The sequence below is a fragment of the Panthera onca genome, chromosome B4 (genome assembly GCF_046562875.1).
Source record: "Panthera onca isolate mPanOnc1 chromosome B4, mPanOnc1 haplotype 2, whole genome shotgun sequence".
NCBI classification, from domain to species: domain Eukaryota; kingdom Metazoa; phylum Chordata; class Mammalia; order Carnivora; family Felidae; genus Panthera; species Panthera onca.
This window is the reverse complement of record NC_138345.1, coordinates 54,462,960-54,484,652: the sequence shown is the minus strand read 5'-3', so window position 1 is coordinate 54,484,652 and position 21,693 is coordinate 54,462,960. Positions and strand designations below refer to the sequence as shown.

The 21,693-nt window shown below is 40.9% G+C and overlaps 1 long non-coding RNA gene and 2 pseudogenes across 3 annotated transcripts in view; all 3 read left to right on the top strand.

The window, feature by feature from the left end:
* Nucleotides 1–19,970, top strand: part of LOC132694624 (cationic amino acid transporter 3 pseudogene) — a 136,754-nt pseudogene extending 116,784 nt beyond the window's left edge. Inside the window, exon 2 of the transcript XR_014137926.1 lies at nucleotides 17,793–19,970. The product of XR_014137926.1 is annotated as a cationic amino acid transporter 3 pseudogene (transcript). The remainder of the gene's footprint in view (nucleotides 1–17,792) is intronic.
* Nucleotides 1–21,693, top strand: part of LOC145715613 (uncharacterized) — a 338,798-nt gene that overhangs the window by 91,095 nt on the left and 226,010 nt on the right. The window lies entirely within an intron of this gene.
* LOC132694626 (cationic amino acid transporter 3 pseudogene) overlaps nucleotides 16,075–21,693 on the top strand; it is a 156,495-nt pseudogene continuing 150,876 nt past the window's right edge. The window contains exon 1 of the transcript XR_014137931.1: nucleotides 16,075–17,185. The product of XR_014137931.1 is annotated as a cationic amino acid transporter 3 pseudogene, transcript variant X5 (transcript). The remainder of the gene's footprint in view (nucleotides 17,186–21,693) is intronic.

Sequence of the window (21,693 nt, the reverse complement as noted above, 5' to 3'; positions counted from 1 at the left end):
ATATGAAGTAAGGTGACCAGAGAGAGTCAGTCTTTCCTAAGGCACCTTGTATGCAGTGTATTACTGAGGGTATATATTGGGAGGAAGTATATGGAAGAAGGAGCCATAACCTCTGACCACTCACAACTGCTATTCTGAAAGTGGAGACAGGATGTAGTGTTGTGTGGGACCACTGGATGGATATTCAGGATCAGATTCTTACAAGGAAAGGAAGGATCTAGGAGAAAATATCAAAGCTGCTTAACATGACTTTTTAGAAAAAAATGATTGTGGCTCAGTGCTCATTGTGGCTCATTGCTTTGTGGCTCAGCACAAAGGTGCTCCTATGTTGTTCGTTTTTATTTTTGTTTTTTTTTGTTTGTTTTGAAAATAAGGTGGAAAAGCAGATGGATTTCCTTCTACTGCTTTCTCCTGAGAACTTTTATTAGGTGTTCTGTGTTGACAGGATTTGGAGTTGGGAAGAAAGAGTAGTCAATTGTAGGGGAAACAGAGAAGAAATTGATTTTCACCATTGACATTGATGTGTCACATCACTTTCCAATCCCTTAATTGCACATCCTTCCTGGATTTTCCCAGATCTCTTTTTGATTCTTGCTTGGAAAATATAATTATGATTCCTCCTGGTAGCCCATCTAGTTTCTGAAGACCTCTAGAAGCAGAAGTTCAGGCTTTTCTGATTTGCAAGGTTGATCATCTTGTTTGGTGTAATAGAAATGTTAAGAATTTCCAAAACTAGATTCTGACTGAAACTAATCTAAATGTGTCAAATCATGAATGAGGAGTGTGGCACTTTACCTTGTCAGCAGTTATCCCAGAAGGACTAAGAAAGGGCGCCTTATTCACAACCATTCCAGAATATTACTAGATTTTATGGAGTCTATACACCCTCTAGAGAAGCCCTGGCTCCCTGATTGTTTGCCCAAATAATTGTGCAATGATACTAGTGTGGTGTCTGCATGTAGCAGTGACTCCATAGATGTTGTGAGAAGGGAGCAAAAACGTTTTGTCCTATATTTACATAGATTTTGGCCTATAATTGAGTGGATGGATTTGGTGCACATACAGTTGGTCTGGAGTGTGTTAATTTGCATCTGGATGGGTTTTCACTGACTTGGAATTCAGCTTCTGCCAGACTGGGATGGATTTGAGAGGTGTAGCACTTAGGTAGTAGGACAGGTGAGTGAGTTGGTGGAAGTGGCTGTGTTTCCTCTTGGTCTAGTGAGCAGACAGCTTGGGGGCTGCCATGCCTTCCAGTTCAAGTCTTAGTTACACCTAGTAATGTATCCTTGCAGAATTAGCCTCATTAAAGGAACAAGAAGCAGTTTCTGTCCTACGGAATTTTTTATTTTAGAAAGCCTCTTCCCAGTAACATGCAAACAGAATACAGCACCAAGTAAGATCCTAGTTGGGAGGATGCCTTTTAAGTAATCCATTTGGTGAGGTTGCTTTCAGAAGACTCCTGGGAGATAAGATAGTTTCTCTCTCTTTTCCTTTTCAGCAGAGACCAAGACTGAGAGTTATTATTATTATTATTTATTATAGTTATTATTATTACATCTTACTGTCTAGTTCCATGTTAATATCTAGTTCCAAAACTGAGAGTTATTGTTGTTGTTGTTATTATTATTATTACATCTTACTATCTAGTTCTATATTAATATCTGTAGCAAATATTTAAATGGATTTATCTAGTCGGGCAAACTGGATTTACTGGTTCCAGGTGTAGTGGAGTTTGTTTTGTATTTTTGATGAGGGGCATGGAAGGAGAGTCTAAAAGAGGCTCTACTTATTGGATCATAGCCCAACCTGAGTATGTAGCTTGAACTAATGTTTTCCTGGGAAACAGTTATGCATGATGCCAAGATAGGGTAATTCTTCCCTCTTCCATGCAGTCTTCTCAGGCTGACACACAGTACACAGAAGATACTCACTAGTCTTATCAACAGGGGAAAATGAGGTCCTTACTACTTTTACTTTCCATCAACTATGAAGCCATCTGGGATTTTCACATGCTATTGTCTTGAGTATTCATTTCTGAGTTAGGAATATATATCTTCATTTATACTTTATGTATCTTTTACTTCTTTTGGCAGGTGTGGAGGTGTTCATGAAACACCCATAATTGAAAAATCCCAGAGAGGGGAATCCTGTATTTGCCCCCATTGTCTTTCACTGTGTTTAACTGAGTGTGTGATTATTTGTGGGTAATGGTGGTGGTGTTGATAATTTAGGAAAAGAAAAATGTTGCTTTTGCTTGAGGTTTTGTTTTTTTTTTTCCACAAAGAATCACTGTGGTGCCTGAATTTTCTAATTTGGAATTGTCTTTATATTTATTTACATTTAATTGAAATCTGATCTTTAATAGGTAGAATCCAATATTTATCACTTGGACTTTTTGTGGTTTTGACTTGAGGAGCCATCCAAACTCTCACTTTAGACCCAGACCCAAGTACACAGAACTATCAGTGTAGTTATTTATAGATAGTACAAGAAAAATGGTAGCAAATACAGAAAATTATTTTTCTGGTAGCTTATAATATAAGGGCACTTGATGGATACTTCCTTACCCACCTGAAACAAGTGAAATACTATTCTACAGCCCATTCAATTAATTGACTATGGTCCCACTCCTCCTTCTTCAGGCCAGCGTTAAGTGTAGTTATTGCAGTTTGAGTATCGTGTCATGTTTTCTAATACCAAAACATTAGAGGACTTATTTTACAAATAAGGTAAGCAGTGAAAGTAGTAAAACTCTGTATTGTCTGTCTGTTCCATTGTCACACATTAAAAGGATGACACTGGAATAAATCATGAATGTCGCTGATGATGTACATTCTCTCAGTTGACTTAGGTTACTTCCTTTGTACTTTGACTTTGTTGTGGTGAAAGAGACTTGGACCTCAGTTCTTGTGTCAGGTCTCTGACATCACCAAACTGGGCTGTATATCCTGGGGTACTTCTTGGCTGTCACCAGTTAACCCTTTGCACCTCAGGCTTCAGCTGGGGAAGGAAAGGCAGCTAAAAGCATCATCAGGCAGAAGCTGTGCTCCTTGGTTTCACCTCAGCACTAACTGCTTCTATCCTCTTCCTTAACTGGGTTTTTCCCCAATGCATAGTTGTAAGCCAGTGACCTATGCCCCTGGACATTAATGAGGAAAGAGAAAGGGACAAGGAGACCATACTACAGAGAGCAGATACCTATCTGTAGCTGTGACCAGAGAAATTTCCAGAAGGAAGGTCATACTGAACAGAGTTGGGAAAGAACATATTCTAGGCAGAGAAGGACCGTCTGTGTGATAGTTGATGTTAATGCCAGCAAGACGTGCATGTGTGGGGAAAGATTTGTGCCAGTAGGACCACATTAAAGTTTAATAGTATGAGTAAGTGGGAGAACAACAGTGAAAAGGAAGCCTTTGAAATACAATCTTAGAAGTTTTGACTTAATAAGGAGCTGGAAACTGCAGGTTGGTTGGGAGTGTTTGTGTGTGTGTGTGTGTGTGTGTGTGTATGTGTGTGTACTAGTGTCTTTACAGACTTGAGGAAAGTGTCATTTCCAGAAGGAGCACTCACACTTCAGTTATCTTCTGCATATAGTAATCAGGAAGAATGTGATTTAGGGCTTTATCCTGCTTCAAGGACAGCACTCTCAGAACTGACCTTCTACTGGTACTGGCTTTCCTGGCAAAGGATAAGAGGACATTGCCATTCTCTGGCAAACATTCCCAGTCTGCTCCTTATTAGCAGCCCAGTCTGGGGAGCAAATGGCCAAATGAGATAAGAATCTTAAAAAGATGTTTCGTTAGGTTCACCTGGGTGGCTCAGTTGTTCAAGCGTTGTAATCAGCTCGGGTCATGATCTCATGGCCCATGGGTTCAAGCCCTGCATCAGGCTCTGTGCTGACAGCTCAGAGCCTGGAGCCTGCTTCGGATTCTGCGCCTCCCTCTCTCTGCCCCTCCCCCATTCATGATCTGTCTCTCTCCATCTCTGAAAAATGAATAAACGTTAAAAAAGTTCAAAAGAAAAATTAAAAAAAAAAAGACGTTCCATTAAACCACTCTCATTAAACAGGAGCAATCTACCTCCTGCCCTTCTTTGTCCCAGTTGGGGCTGTCCTTTGTGACAGAAGTTTCCTCATGGTGTGTGCTGGCTGCATCTTGAAGCCATGAGTGATGGCTGAGGTTTGGGAAGCTCAAGCCTGAAAGGAATTAGGTTGTCAGGGAAATTTCAACCATTTTCTTGCCATCAGGCTCCCGTTTTAGAAAACGTCTGCTCCCCGTATGACTGTATTTCTTTACACAATGAAAATCAAGGTTTCATTTTCTTCTCCAGAATTCCCTAAGCTACACTCAACATGTAGCTTAAGAATGAGGCAGTGACTAGAAAAGATTTGGAATAGAGTGGAAAAAGAAGTCTCAGGAGTATGACTTATATTTGTCATCTGGAGATCTATTATCCTGTATTTTCCCTAAAGGCTAAGTAAAAACAGATGGGCTAACGTTGTGGGCAGGATTTTACAATAGTTGTAGAATCATATCTGGGAACTATTAGAATGGATATGGGACGTTTTGGAATCCTTCTTGGCATGTAAAAGGGCCTAGATTAGGCTTAGATTTTCGCAGGACATGGTTTAGATGGAGCATTCAGATTTAATGGTCCCAGAACTTTTTTTTAAGTTTGTTTATTCATTTTGAGAGAGAAAGGGACAGCATGAGTTTGAGAGAGGGAGAAATAAGGGGGTAGAGACAGAGAATCCCAGTCATGCTCCATGCTGACAGATCAGACCTGATGTGGGGCTTGAACTCATGAAGCCATGAGATCATGACCTGGGCAAAAACCAAGAGTTGGATGCTTAACTGACATAGCCACCCACGCATCTCCCCCTCATCCATCTTTCTTCTTTTCTTTCTTTCTTTCTTTCTTTCTTTCTTTCTTTCTTTCTCTTCTTTCAAGTTTGGTTCCCATGCTTCTAGCTGGCTCATCAGTGTGTATTTGGGAGGAGAGGGAAGATATCAGCAGAAGATGACCTGTGCACAAAGGTGAGAAGTGGCTCAAATACTCCTTTAATAGTCGTGCTCTCAAATTGTGTTTCTTTGTGGAAGTAGGGTGCTGGAGGAGAAAGAACATGGTATTTGAAGTGACAAAGAACCAAGTTCAAATTCCTGCTCTTCTTTGTACTGCTAAATGCTAGTTGCCTAATGTTTCAGTCAGTAAGTAGAGTAATAGTACTTATTTTATTGGGTTGTTATGGGGGTTAAATGAGATAACATATGTGCATTACTTGCGGCTCAACAAATCTGTTTCTCTATCATGGCTCTCTCCATGCATCCCTAATTCTTGCACATATACCTGGTAACCTTATTTGCCAGATACCATTTTTCTCTATCTTCAGCCTTTGCATATGTTCCCCAATGCTTCTAGAGTTCAAGTCTAGGGTCCTGGCTTATTAGTGTCTGTTAGTCCCACAAAATATCAATGAGAGTATGAGGTTTTTATAACCGTACTTACCTAAGGCAAAGTTGTGGTGTCTTTCCAGTCATTTTTGCTTGCCGACAATTTCGGTTGTAAATGAAAGACAAAGGAGTTCTATCTTCCCACCCGATCCTCTGATCTAAAGTTACTGATTTGAGGCTAAATCATTCTGGGTGGGATTTGGTTCTAACCAAAAATCATGTCAAACTTGTTTATAAAAGGCATTCAGGGAAGGAGAATCCATAAACGTTACTACTGGGACATTCTTTTTTTTCTTTCTACATTTTTAGTTTGCAAAATATCAATCCTATGGATAGTTGCAAGAATATTATATTAAATACCCATTTATTTTTCTCTAGAATTGACCAATTGTTAATATTTTGCCACATTTTCTTGCTCTGTCCAATGTGTGTGTGTGTGTGTGTGTGTGTGTGTGTGTGTGTGTGTGTGTGAAATATGGTCTATAGGTCTATAGTCTAAGTTTACTAATTGTCCATTTTTTTTACTAGAGTATTTCTCCATGGTCCAGGTACATTCCAAGGTTATGCATTGCATTTTGTTGTTATGTCTCTTTATTTTCGTATAATCTGCAACAGTTCCTCAGCCTGTCATTCCTGACATTGATGGTTTTGAAAAGCAAAGTTCACTTGTTTTATAGAAAGTCAACTTACTGTACAAAGTTGTTTTGTAGACTGATTGCTTTTATCATCAGATTTAGGTTACACATTTTAGACAGGAATATTATATAAGAGCATATTAAAGACATGGGCATGTCTTTTTTTCTCCCAGTTGTGTTTGTAACATCAAGTGCTAGGTAGGAGTGGCATTTAGAAGGTGTTTAATATTTATTGAATGAATGAATAAATGAATGAAATAAGACCTTCATTGCTACTTAGCTCTATTATTTTTCTACTTGAGGAAAGGAGGAGGAGAAGTTTTCTCCTATATCCTAGTCCTTTTTTTATTATACATATTTGAAGGCTTAAAAATAACCTAGGACCTCTGTAATGAACCCACAGAAAAGGAAAGTGAGATCAGGACTATGGCATGAGGCAAGCTGTAAAGTCTCTTTACCCAGGGGGTGGGTGGTGATTACAGAGTGTTGAGAGTGGACGATGAGTTAAGTGGTTGTCAGCGGGAGTGAGAAATAGCATACAGAAGTTAGGAGTACATGGCCTGTTTTCTTGCTGAGAGAAATTAGTTATCCAGGTTTACATATTTTACTATACTTCTCTCCCCTAACCCCCAATTGAATCCAAGAATGTCATAGTTAAAATTGATTTCTGTCTCTCTTCCTTTCTCAGCAGGAACAACCCCATTATTCTCTCCTTCTCTATCCTCTACCCCCACTCCCAACTCATACACATAAATATTTCTAACATTTATGAATGATGGTTGAGCAGCCATTATATGGATTATCTCCAATAATCTGGAGAACCAGGTTATTAGTTGTTGAGAAAGTAGATAACTCCTTGGAATTCTCATTTATGTAGAGCTCTCATCCCTGTAACTTGGGGGAAGTGAGATTATGACAGGTATTCTTTGCTTCTCAGAAATGTGTAGTCAGTCTTCCCTATTCGCTCCTTTATCTCTCCAGCTCTGAGCATCTCAGACATTTCTGACAGTCCTTCCTGAGGCATATGGGGCTCGGGCCTGGACTCATGTATTTAATTCTGTAAGGCTTGTGAGTGCCTGATGCACATGGTTCCTGCTCCCTTTCTGAGAGTCTCCCTACTTCTGCCTTTGCAGTCCTTAATTTTACCAGGTTCTGGAAAAAGTGCCCTTTATCTCCATGTCAGCTCTTGATTATCCACAATAATGGTGGTTATAACCTAAAATAGTGCATGAAACTAAAATGATTTTGTTTGGTATGTAAGTGTGGGAGTCCTGCCTAGAGCCTGCCTAGAGATAGTCCATAAGTGAACAGCTTCATGAAAGCAATCTGTCATGTTACTCTGCCATGGGTGGCTGTATAGCATCTCTGCTTTGGCATCTAAGAGGGAGGAAGATGCAAGAATGTGGCTTGTTCAGCCCTCATTGTGTTGTTAGAAGCACCAGACATCTAATGAGAGTTCTGCAAAATTTATCTCCATGCCTTGTTTTCAAACTCTGGAAGAGGCCTTTCCTGGAAGAGGCCAAACTCCTTGGTTTGAGAACCTAATACTTAATTCACAGAACATGAAAATTTGTAAGCAACCTGTGAAATTATCACTTTTTCAGTGGTTTCCTTCACACCCAGAATAAGAGCCAAAGTCCACACAGTGACTTTCAGACCCTACGTGAAGGATCTGGCTACTTGCTTTCTCTCTGACCTCATCCCCTACTGCTTTCTCCTCACTCATTCTGTCCTGGCCCCACAGCCCTTCTTGTTATTTCTTAAAAATAACCAGGTACCACTTCACAACTGTTAGGATGACTGCTATTAAAGAAAAAAAAAAAACAGAAGATAACAAGTGTTGGCAAGGATATGGAAAAATTGGGACACTTGTGCATTGCTGGTGGGGATGTAAAATGGTGCAGACACCACAGAACAGTATGGAAATTTCTCAAAATATTACATGTACAATTACCATATGATCCATCAATCTCACTTCTAGGTGTATATCCCAGATAATTGAAAGGAGGGACTCAAAAAGACATTTTTACACTCACATTAATGATAGCATTATTCACAACAGCTAAAAGGTGAAACAACCCATACACCCATCAGTGGATACACAAGATATGGGATATACACACAATGGAATATCATTCAGCCTTTGAGAGGAAGGACATTATGACATATACTCCAACATGGATGAACCTTGAAGACATTATGCTAAGTGAAAAAGGAGGTCACAAGAGGACAACATTGTGTGATTCCACTTATATGAGTACCTACAGTGGTCAAATTCAGAGAGATAAAGTAGAATGGTGGCGCCAGTGGCTGTGGGGAAGGAAGGTGGAGTTACTGTTTAATAAGTACAGAGTTTCAGGTGAGGAAGTTGAACAAGTCTGGAGATGGATGGTGGTGACAGTTGCACAACAGTGCGAAGGTGAGGCTGTCTTGGATCACACATTTTTAAAATCATAATACCCACTAGAGCACATCCTAACATTTTCTTGCTTTCCTTTTCTCTGCAACACTGATTGCAATGCCAATGCAACATATATTTTTTATTACTAATGTGTTTATTGTTTGCTTCCTACTGCAGGAGTATAGCAATGTGGGTGGAGAGATTTTGTGATTTTTTTCCTTTATCTGCAGTACTGAATACATGAAGACATGTATATTTGTTGAATGATAAGTGAAGGACTGTGATTAGACACAGACTTCTAGAGAAGGCACAAACAGAAAGAGAAAATGGGAAGATTCCAGTTTTCATGTGATTTTGTTCACTAATTTCTTCTACCCTTGAGTATGAGACTCAGCCCCACTATTCATGGTGGCTTTTGTTCTGCTTACCTGTTCACATGCATTGTGAACTATTTCACCTTTGGACATGTTGATGTGCATGTACACAACACTTACTATTATTTAAAACTCTTTCCCTGAACTCAAAGCCTCCATTCCTGTACTCGTGACTGTCCCCACCTCAGTTGCAGGGCTGCTTGAATTAGGACTTGAGAAACTCTGGGGAAGCTCAGCTTTCTAAAAAGCTTTATACCTGATTGTTTGGGAGTCACTGGTTTGATTGGCTCCAGAGTCTTCATTGTCTGAAACTTTAAGGAGGAAGAGAGTATTCATATACCTCGAGATGAGAAAGGAGCTGTGTTTGGATACAGAGGGTTGATATAATCTCTGGAGATGTTACATTTAAGGTTCACTGCTCTAAAACTTTGAGAAATAAAATAATTATTTAACAGCCTCATTAGCCTTCCTCTCAAGTCTTTATCAAAATTCTAGCAAAGCAACTGGTATCCAAACTATCTTTGAAGCTTTTCAGGAGGAGACACAAGGCCAACTTCCTGATTCGCAGGAATGTTAGCACCCAACCATGGGAACCAGTGGGACTTATTGCCTTGGAAAAATGTTTTAAAAAGGAAAGGTCCAGAGGAAACTAGGTGGCTCAGTTGGTTAAGCATCTGACTTCAGCTCAGATCATGATCTCATAGTTTGTGGTTCATGAGATCATGAACCACATGAACCACATGAACTACATGTGGTAAGCTGTGCTGACAGCTCAGAGTCTGGAGCCTGCTTCAGATTCTGTGTCTCTCTGCTTCTCTGCCCCTCACCTGCTCATTTTATCTCTCTCTCTCTCTCTCTCTCTCTCTCTCTCTCTCAAAAATAAAAGTTAACATTAAAAAATTTAAATAAATAAAAAATAAAAGAAAAGGTCCATAGTGAGGGCAGAAGCCTTCTAGACACAGAAGAATAAACACAATGACTTCCAGGACAAAGGGGAGTTGTTGGGGCTGGCTGGGAAAGGAAGACAGCCTGCAATTCTGTTGGTGGATTGTTGGATTTGACAGGAGTTCTTCTTGAGTACTTGGAATGGAACTTTGGTTTTGAAGTTTGAAAGGATCTCAGAGACTGAAATACATGGAAGATGAGGGATGGAAGGGGAGAGATGAGGGTATTATGGAATTCATGCAAACTGGCTTCTCACTCCCTGGCAACTCTGCCTTTTCTTCAGCACTTCATTTGCACCAAGGACCTCCTTTGGGAGAGACTGTGTCTTAATTAAACTGAGATTCACAGACCCAGGGCCCTCATTAGGAATGTTAATGTTTAAAGCACAGGAAAGTGCTTGAAATAGATAATGGTGCATGTTCTAGTCTCCTGTTTAGACCTGTGTTTGGCCCTTTCTCTCTTTCCAAATAAACAAACAAACAAAAAACCCAAAACAACAAACCTTTCCTTTAGAAAGCTCAAGATATATTAGTCAATAAATACATGTATATATTCATTTTCTCCATCCTATATGCCTCTTATGGTTGCTCAGTACAATTATGAGTGGATTCTTGTTCTGGGTAGTGAGGTTTGGAGGTGGGAGAGTAGGATTCAGAAAAAGGAGGTATATTGATCCTGGCCCTGCCCTCCAGAAGTTTAAAGGAATTTAAGTGACATACCCAGGACACCAACAGACTGAAAGGGAAAATTAGTTTCAGCTGAGCATCAGAATGGTCTGTAAATGCTGGCAGGAAGGGGAGGAACTTTGGAGATGGGGACCAGTCAGGATGGCTTAGGAAAGGCTTCTGAGACGTGGGTGGAAAAGTTGTAGATTAGGGTTGAGAAGACCTAACATTAAGACTGGACAGAAGCATTAAGACTGGACAGAAAGGAGTGAGGAGGGCATCCCTGGCAGGGCAGGATTTACTCAGGCCAAAGACTCATCCCAGGAAGGGTAAGTGAAGATCTGAGGAGCTGAGTTAAGAAAAAGGTGATGGTCCTGAGGGTAGGGGGAGAATTAGGGTAGGTGCTCTGACAGCTGGGTCAGAGAGTCTGAACTGAATATAAGCTATTCGAATAATCATAGATTATTGCACAGAATGAGGGCATTTCTGAACATGGTGACATGGTGTTTGACGACAATGTTTCTCTGTGTTGTTATAAGCTGGATTTGTGATAAGCTCTCTCAGGATTCCCAATCATGAGTTTGCTTTTCTCTTCTATAAGTTTGGTTGTTCATTTTTGTTCTGCCTCCTTCTGTTGGAGTCATAAAATGTGATTATTTATTCTCAGATATTTTGTTCTTGGGTTGCTTCTATGGTATCTTCATACTTCATCTGTATCCCACTGTCTCTCATCTTCAGTAAAAGGGAAACAGAAATTATCAAAAGCATTACCCATCTCCGATCCTGCCATTCAGATGGTCCTCCTCTGGGATTCCTGCTCAGGGTCCATGGATGGACTTCAGAAGAATGTATGATATATATTTTTTTATTGAAGTGACCAACCTCACAAGGGTGTGTGATTCAGCAAATGTTAGGAACCACCGTTGTGTCTTTGTTGGGAGGAGACGGCTCCCCAGGAGAAATGTGGGACAAGCATCCTTAGTGCCCAGTAAGGAGCCTCCAGAGACAGTTGAAGGAGCTGAAGGAGAAACATGAATTGGGAAAAGGGAAATGGGTTCAGAGGGAACTGGTGGGAGGGATGCCCCTCTTCCCTTGTTCTCCACCCTCTTTCTAGCAAGTATCCCTTCTCTGTATTCTCCATGTCCTGATGACTACAGGATTCTGGTTCCCCTTTGATTTAAATCTGTTAGGTGCCCACTATTTATCAGGCTCTGAACCAGGTCCTCTCACAACATCACCTCAGGCAATTCCTTTGTTGAACCTGAAGTACACAGAGTGGAGTCAACCCCTCCCTCAGTCATGGACTGTTAGCACCATCGCTTCCTGTCAGGCCCCTTTTCAATGCATTTTATTTTCACCTTTCATCATGATCTCTATTCTTATTGCCCCTCCTTACTGGAGGCATTTGCTTTAGGGTATTTAACAAATTCTCCTCCAATCCATGCTCTGTACATTTATTTAGATACATTCATCCACTCAACAAATTCACAGTTGTAGGTGTGGGGAATACAGCCAAGAGCAAAACAATAAAAAAGTCCTGCTTTCATGGAACTTGCATCTTTTGGTGTGAAATAAATCATAAACAAGTAAAACACATAGTACCTTAAAAAGTGATAAGTGCTATGAAAAAAAAGGGCAGGGAGACCAGGTATGTTGTGGTTATTTAGGAGTAGATTTCAGTTCCATGTGGAGAGAATAAGGAAGTCCTTGCTACAAATGTGCTGTTTCACCAACTGTAGTAAAGGGAGAAACCATGTGGATATGTGGGATAGAAGTGGTGCAGTTATAGGGGACAACAAGTACAAAGGCCCTGAGGTAGGGTCTTGCCTGGTATGTTAGGAAGCCAGAATGGCTGGGAAGCCAATGACTAGAGAAAAATGAGTGGTCAGAGAGAGAAACAGAAGGCTGAGAGGTATCTGGGTCAGAGACAAGTACTGTAAGACTTTGTAGGCCTTTGGAAATGCAGACTTTGGCTTCTACTCTGGATAAAAAGGGAAACCAGTGGAAGCTTTTGAGCACAGGAATGATGTGACATTTTTAATACATATGTGTATATCAGCTATTTTTGGCTGTTTATAAATGTATATAAATGGAATTGTGTTGTACATCCTGCTTCTACTTTTGCTTCCTAACATTATTTCTGATATCTACACATGTTGTTTTTTGTAAATCTACTGTATTTGTGACTGTTGTGTATATTTCATTGTACATATATGGCACATTTTACTTCTATATTCCTCTAGTGACATATGCTGACATAGCTTCTAACTCCCTGCTACCACAAACTGTCCTATGATGAACATGCTCATATGGGCCTCCTTATGGACTCAGGAGAGAGTTTCCTTGGGGTGTTTACCTTGAAGGTCCATTGTGGGCTAAGAGGGTATGTGCAATCTTTTTTTTTTTTTAATTTTTTAATGTTTATTTGTTTTTGAAGGAGAGAGAGAGACAGAGTGTGAGTGGGGGAGGGGCAGACAGAGAGGGAGACACAGAATCCAAAGCAGGCTCCAGGCTCGAGCTGTCAGCACAAAGTCCGACACGGGTCTGGAACCCACAAACTTAGAGATCATGACCTAAGCCAAAGTCGGAGGCTTAACCGACTGATATCGACACATGTTGTTTTTTGTAAATCTACTGTATTTGTGACTGTTGTGTATATTTCATTGTACATATATGGCACATTTTACTTCTATATTCCTCTAGTGACATATGCTGACATAGCTTCTAACTCCCTGCTACCACAAACTGTCCTATGATGAACATGCTCATATGGGCCTCCTTATGGACTCAGGAGAGAGTTTCCTTGGGGTGTTTACCTTGAAGGTCTAGGAGCCACCTAGGACCACCTAGGACCCCCAGTCTCTTTAATTTTTCATTAACATTTTATAAGGAGTCTTTTTGTTTTTAATTTTTTTTAATGTTTACCTATTTTTGACAGAGAGAGAGAGACAGAGCATGAGCGAGGGAGGGGCAGAGAGAGAGGGAGACACAGAATCCAAAACAGGCTCCAGGCTCTAAGCTATCAGCACAGAGCCCAACACAGGGCTTGAACTCACGAACTGTGAGATCATGACCTGAGCTAAAGTCGGACTCTTAACCAACTAAGCCACCCAGGCATCCCAGGTGTGTGTGTTCTTAATTCCACTAAGACTGTGCTTCAGGATGGTGGCTGCAGTTACACTACCACCAGCAGTGCATGGTGGTTTGTATCTTCTTTTTTTTTTGTTTGTTTGTTTATTTTTTATTTTTTAAAATTTACATCCAAATTAGCATATAGTGAAGCAATGATTTCAGGAGTAGATTCCTTAATGCCCCTTACCCATTTAGCCCATCCTCCCCTCCCACAACCTCTCCAGCAACCCTCAGTTTGTTCTCCATATTTATGAGTCTCTTCTGTTTTGTCCCCCTCCCTGTTTTTATATTATTTTTGTTTCCCTTCCCTTATGTTAATCTGTTTTGCCTCTTAAAGTCCTCAAATGAGTGAAGTCATATGATTTTTGTCTTTCTCTTACTGACTAATTTCACTTAGCATAATACCCTCCGGTTCCATTCATATAGTTGCAAATGGCAAGATTTCATTCTTTTTGATTTGTGAGTAATACTCCATTGTATGTATATATATATATATATATATATATATATATATATATATATATACCACATCTTCTTTATCCATTAATCCATCGATGGATATTTGGGCTCTTTCCATACTTTGTCTATTGTTGATGGTGCTGCTATAAACATGCGGGTGCCTGTGTCCCTTTGAAACAGCACACCTGTATCCCTGGAATAAATGCCTAGTAGTGTAATTGCTGGGTCATAGGGTAGTTCTATTTTTCATTTTTTAAGGAACCTCCAGACTGTTTTCCAGAGTGGCTGCACCAGCTTGCATTCCCAGGTTTGTATCTTCTCATGGAATTTCATGTTGATCTAGTAAGGAAGTCAGGTAAGGTTCCTTGTGGATAAGGAAACTGGGGCTTAGAGAGATTAAGCAAATTACCCCAGTTTATACAGTGAGGCAGAAGAGCCAGGGCTCATATCCAACATTTCTGACATAATGTTCATTGCTCTTACCTCTATAGTACTCAGCACTGCTTCTTCTAGGAATAAGATGAGGCATCCATAGACAATATATATATATATATATATATATATATATATATATATATATAATATATAATAATTATTATTTGTTATTATATTTGAGGCTTGCATTTTTTGATGCCTGGTCTAAGTCAGTAAGCCTAGGACTCCCAAGTGTTTAGCACCAAGTACAAGGGGGTCTGTCTAGAGTACTTACTGTTTCAAAGCAAAATGTGTGGAATAAAACTATTTTCATTGTCTCATGAGGACTAGTTAACAGGCTCAAGTTGTAGCGGATGATTTTGAGGCTAGACATTTATAAAAACTAATTGTTTTTCAAAGTTTGGGGATTTGAATCATATTTCAATATTAAATTTTAGGTGGATTATATTAAGTACATATTGTTTGCTAGGTACTGAACTAACTACTTTATAGGCATCATTTAACTTACTCCTGACAAAAACTCTATGAGGTATTTACTTTTACTCTCATTTGACTGTTTTAGAAACTAAAGCCCTAACAGGTGAACTAATTTGTTCAGAGTCATCCGGTATGAGATTGAGTTGTGATTTGAACATGAACCATCTAGCTGCAGAGCTTTACTCCTAACTACTAAATTGTGCTGCCTTCCTGTAAAGGAAGCTTTTGGAATCTCTTGTCTTTGAAATTGAAGACAACTTCTCATTTGGGGTGGATTAGATCAGTCACAGGAAGTACAGGGCTATTGAACAAGAATCTCCAGAAGGAGAGGATCTGAAGTTTGAAAATGTCCCCAGGTGTCTTTACTATCTCTCTCTCTGTCCCAAAGTGAGAATCTTTGCCTTAGGACATGCTACCTAGATTATAGGGCCTGGGCATGATGCCTTCAGAAAGTTAGAGCTTCTTTAGCTGGGTGTGGGTGTCTGGTTGCCTGTAACCCAAATCAACCTGATATTTAAAACAAGTGTCCTCAAATGCAAACATTCTTTAAAAAAATTAAGTTATTTATTTCGAGAGAGAGAGAGAGAGAGAGAGAGAGAGAGAGAGAGAGAGAATGCAAACAAATGAGCAGAGAAGGGGCAGAGAGAGAGGGAGAGAGAAAATCCCAAGCAGGCTTCATGTGGTTAGTGTGCAGCCTGATGTGGGGCTTGAACTTCAGAACCATGAGATTATGACCGGAGTCAAAATCAAGAGTCACACGCTTAGCAGACTGAGCCATTCAGGTGCCCCACAAACAATTCTTTATCACCCTGTGTTGTTCATACCTGCCATGAATGATGTGCGGTTAAGGTTTCATCAGTTGGTTTTCCCTTCACACTTTTCATTTTGCTTGCCTTCTACAAGGAAGGTAATTCCATTTATATCCTTACTTGAGCCAGGATTATAAAGACTGCTTGGTTACAAAGTATGTATCTCAAAGTCAATTCTGGATTGAATTCTGGATTATGTGCTCTTTTAGGTTTCTCTTCTCAGTTTGTTCATGTGTTCAATAAATATTTATTGAGCACCTAACTCACAGTCTCATAGAGGATATACACAGGCAGCTGACCTTGAATTTTGTTACATTAGGGTAAATAGCACATGGGGGAAGCCTGGGTGTTATGATAGCACATAGGAAGGGCAGCATACGGGTCAGGATAGGCTTCCTGGGGAAGAAACTTCCAAGCTGGAAACTAGAAGAGAGGTGAAGCTTAGCTAAGTGAAGGAACAAAAAAGCATTAGAGGCACAGGGAATAGTTTGGATGTTATATTTTGCAGCTGGAGCAGGAACTGGGCATGGGATGAGGCTGGGGGAATCAGCACAGGTTAGATGATGAAGAAAGGAAGTATTATGAAGGAAGAGCAGTGGGGAACTACTGAAGGGTTTCAAGCCTCAGGGTGGGTGGGGACACGTCAATCATATTCATAATTTAGAAGGTTCCACGAGTTAAGTATTCACTCTCCTTATCTGTGTTGTGTGCTTGTTGGTAAATCATAACATTGGAACTGGTGGGTGGCAAATAAGGAGTGTAGATGGATTTGTACACAGAAAGTCTGACCCATTTCCCAAGGGTTCATTTTGATTATCTATAGAGAAGACTTTTCAATTTTGACTTAATCTTTCTATTAAAACCTCTGACAACATTTCCTAAAATTCTCTCAAAATAGGAGCCTGAGTATGGGGGAGAGTGGGGGCTGCATGACTTTGTTTTCTCTGTTCTCCACTTCTCATTTCTGGGGCATTGCTGTGAATTGTTCACCCAAAGCCTTATTCCCCTTGAGAAGAGGCCCATTTGAATAGCTTCAGTGGAGGACATCACAGACAGTGTAGGGTGTTTATAGAACACAACGTGGCCAGGGAGGAGACTGCCCGTAAAAGCGAGGTCTCCTTCTCTCCTGGAACCCAAAGAGGGAGGAGACAGAAGGAATTGTTTTGGTTTTGAACTACTGAGCTAGGTGACATACTTCTTTTCTCCCTGCCCATCATTACTGTGGACATAAAAGTTATAGTAAATTTTGTCTGGTTGCTTTGGGTGAGGTTTATTGAATGTCAGAATTCATCAAGTGACATTTCTGGTTCTTCTCCCTTCTTACTAATGGATGCTTGATTGACTGCTACACCCATTTCTCCAGTGTTTCTTCACAAGACAGCCTGTTCCTCTCATTATTGCAGGTAGTTATGAAGGCCCTGCCCCCTTTGCTCTCTTCTATTTTCACAGCACCCCTGTTGGCATAGTTAGGTAAAGGGAAGAGTAGGACTGTACACACTTTATCATCAGTACAGCTAAGTGGATGACACAGAATGGAGAAAGGGGGGACCAAAGTGACATCTGACTTTGGGTACTGATTTGGAGGCAAAGAGTTTTAAGACAGAGGAACCAATATTTGTATTTCAAATTCAAATGTAATTTAAAAAATGGTTCTGTAATTGCAATGACACATGAATTAATGTGTCATATCTCATGCCCAAGCACCACGTAATCATCCTGTGTGTGAATTATTGCACAATACATTCATTCCCTGTTGTGACGTACAGCTTAATTAGTACATGAAGCTACATGAGTTAGACGAATGTAAAGGGATTATGTCCCATGGTGTGCAATAAAGGAGAATGTTGGGAGGTATTTGGCACTGTTTCTGAAGGGAAATCAAGGTTGATTTTTCTATGATGTCTTTTGGTTTCAATTTCAGTGATACTTGGGCCGCAACAGGTGACATGGGATTTCTGAGCTACAGTTGGTTGGTTGAACACCACCATTCAGTAAATATTTCTTGTTTAGGCATTATGAAGTGTCAAATGAAATACAAAGCAGCAACTTTGAAGCGTGAGTAATGGACCTCGGCAGCCCCAAGTCTACTTGGCTTCACTGAGTCTCACTGAACCTGATCCCAGATTCTCCTCCCTGGGCTTGCTGTAGCTCTCTGATCCTGGAATCCTCTTCAGTTCCAGCTAGGATGCTGCGTCAGGCACTTCGTAGATTTGGTCAAAAACTGGTACGAAGACCTACACTGAAGGAACCGGTGGCTAAGGATGACCCACAGAGAAGCCTAAACACTCTGGATTTAGTGGCTCGGGTTGTGGGCCGCACAGTGGGTATAGGTGTGTATATCCTGGCTGGTGAGGTGGCCAGAAATCAAGCAGGACCATCCATTGTGATCTGCTTTTTGGTGGCTGGCCTATCTTCTGTGTTGGCTGGGCTGTGCTATGCAGAGGTTAGCGCCCGAGTTCCCCATTCTGACTCTACATATCTCTACAGCTTTGTCACTATAGGTGAACTCTGGGCTTTCATCACTGGCTGGACCCTCATACTCTCCCATGTTGGTGATAAAGCCATTGTGGCCCGTGCATGTATCTTAGCTTTTGACAACCTGCGTGGGAACAAGATCTCTCAGACCCTGCGCAAGAGCATCTCACCACATGTTCCCCGTGTCCTTACAGAATATGTAGATATCTTTGTTGTGGGTCTTGTGTTTTTGCTCATAGAATTCCGGAATCTGAGGTATGTTTGGTCTTTCCCAGTTACCAAAATGGCCACATTGGTGAAACTTTTGGTTCTCAGTTTTGTCATCATCTCTGGCTTCATTAAGGGGGACCTGCACAACTGGAAACTCACAGAAGAGGACTATGCAATGGCTGGACTCAATGACACCTCGAGCTTGGGCCCTCTGGGCTCTGGAGGATTTGTGCCTTTTGGCTTTGAGGGGATTCTCCGTGGAACAGCTACCTGTTTCTATGCATTTATAGGTTTTAGCAGCATTTTTGAAAAAGTTGAAGAAGCCCGGAATCCCCAGCATTCCATCCCCATGGGCATTGTGATTTCACTGTTCATCTGCTTTTTGGTGTATTTTGGTGTCTCTGCAGCACTTACACTTATGGTGCCTTACTACAAGCTTCGACATGGGAGCACCTTGCCTCAGGCATTACTCCATATTGGCTGGGACCCTGCCTACTATTTTCTAGCTTTTGCATTTCTGTGTATTGTTTCTGCCAGGCTCTTGGGCTTTATGTTTCCCATACGTCGAGTATTACACAGGATGGGACAGGATGGTCTCCTGTTCCCTGTCCTTGAAGGAATCCGTTCCCGCCCATTCATCCTTATCATGACCACTGTGATCTTGAGCATTATTACAGCAATCATGGCAGTCTTCTTTGGGCTCACTGATCTCCTGGACCTTAGGTCAGTTGGATCCCTGATACCTCACTCCCTGGTTGCTACTTCCATTCTCATCCTCAGGTATCAGCCTGAGGCAAAGGAAAGGGAAAATGAATCAGAGGTGCTGGAGGAGAATGGACATATAGTAGAGAGGCTGACTCTACAGGGACTACTTTTTCCAGGCAGCCCCACCCCCACTCCACTCTCTGGCCGGGTTGTCCATGTTTGCTCCGCACTGCTTGCTTTGCTGCTAATTCTTCTTTGCCTGGTGCTGGCCCAGTGGCCAGTTCTGCTTTCTGGAGACCCAGTGTGGATTTCAGTGGTTGTGGTGCTCCTGGTGCTCATCACTGGGCTCACTGGGGTCATCTGGAGACAGCCTCAGAGCTCTAGTCCCCTTTACTTTAAGGTCCCTGCTCTGCCTCTGCTCCCACTACTGAGCATCTTCATGAATGTTTGCCTTATGGTGCAGATGACAGCTGCCACCTGGGCCCTATTTGCTGTCTGGATGTTGATTGGGTTTGCTATCTACTTTGCCTATGGGATCCAGTACAGTCTGGTCTCTAACTCCGCTTAAGTTAGGGCCAAAAGTGTAGACCTTGAACTAAGCAGTACCAGTACATATTTGGTTTGACATCATCACACCTGAATGCAGTCTTGTCTCTCTGCACAATATTGGAGAGTCTCTTGACTGCATGGAAAGCTAGGCCTCCAAAGGGATGTTGGTGGGTGAACACTAATAGAGCTCAGTGTGTATTATGAAGGATGTGTCTTTGCTCTTTCTCCTTTTTTTTTCTTTTAACCTGTCTACTTTTGAATTGTGTCTGTAGCTGCTTACTGGCTTTCAAATATTATTAAAAGAAATTACAAAAAGTGTTTTTGTTTTCCTTGGTTGAATATCCAGTAGGGTGCCTGACTGGCTCGGTCAGTACAACATGCAACTTTTTATCTCAGGGTGGTGAGTTTGAGCTCTACATTGTGTATAGATGTTATTTAAAAAAAACACACAGCAGAATTACTGGATCAATAGGTGGTTTTATTTTTAATTTTTTGAGGACCTGCATACTGTTTTCCACAGTGGCTGCACCGATTGACATTCCCACCAACAATACATGAGGGTTTCTTTTTCTCCATATCCTAGACAATACTTGCCTATCTTATCTTTCTTTTTTTAATTTTTTTTAATGTTTATTTATTTTTGATAGAGAGAGAGAGACAGAGCATGAGTAGGGGAGGGGCAGAGAGAGAGAGGCAGACACAGAATCTGAAGCAGGCTCTAGGCTCTGAGCTGTAGGCACAGAGCCCAACGCAGGACTCGAACTCACAGACCACGAGATCATGACCTGAGCCGAAGGTGGACGCTCAACCAACTGAGCCACCCAGGCACCCCTATCTTATCTTTCTGATTTTAGCCATTCTGATAGGTTTAAAGTGATATCTCATTGTAGTGTTAATTTATATTTCCCTGATGGTTAGTGCTGGTGAACATCTTTTCCAAGTGTTTATTGACCATCTGTATGTGAAAATAGTATGGAGGCTCCTCAAAAAATTAAAAATAAAAATTACCCTATAACCCAGCAATTGCACTACTAGGTATTTATACAAAGGATACAAAAATTGCTGATACCAAGGGGCACATGCACCCAATGTTTACAGCAGCACTATTGACAATAGCCAAAATATGGAAAGAGCCTGAATGTCCATAGACTTATGAATGGATAAAGATGATGTGGTTTATATATACAATAGAATAATACTCTGCAATAAAAATGAATGGATTCTTGCCATTTGCAACAATGTGGATGGAACTAGAGTGTATTATACTAAGTTAAATAAGTCAGTCAGAGAAAGATAAATATCATATGATTTCATTCAGATGTGGAATTTAAGAAACACAGCAGATGAACATAGGGGAAGGGAAGGAAAAATAAGATAAAACTATAGAGGTAACCAACCCATAAAAGACTCTTAAATAGTGAGAACAGACTGAGGGTTGCTGAGGGGAGGTTGGTGGGGGAATGGGCTAAATGGGTGATGGGCATTAAGGAGGGCCCTTGTTGGGATCAGCACTGAGTTTCATATGTAAGTGGTGAATCACTGGGTTCTACTCTTGAAACCAATATTACACTGTATGTTAACTAACTTGAGTTTAAACAAATAAATTTTTAAAAAGGAAGGGATGAGATATAATTTTCATTGCCATCTGGAGGATAGACAGAAAGAAGGACATGGACAGATAGACTCCTCAGAGACACTTGTAGCTGCTACTGTCATGTAGATCTTGCTCTTCAACGTGTGGTCCATGGACCAGCAGCATGAGTGTCACCTGAGATCTTGTTAGAAATGCAGAATCAGGTCCTACTCAAACCTACTGAATCAGAATCTGCATTTTTAACAGACTCCCAAGTGATTTGCATGCTTGTTTATGTGTGAGAAGCACTCACTTCAGATGATGGAGGATAGGTGTCTGGCCTCAGATGAGCACTATGGAAGATCTAAACTTTGGAAGAGGAGGGGACTGAGCTAGGGA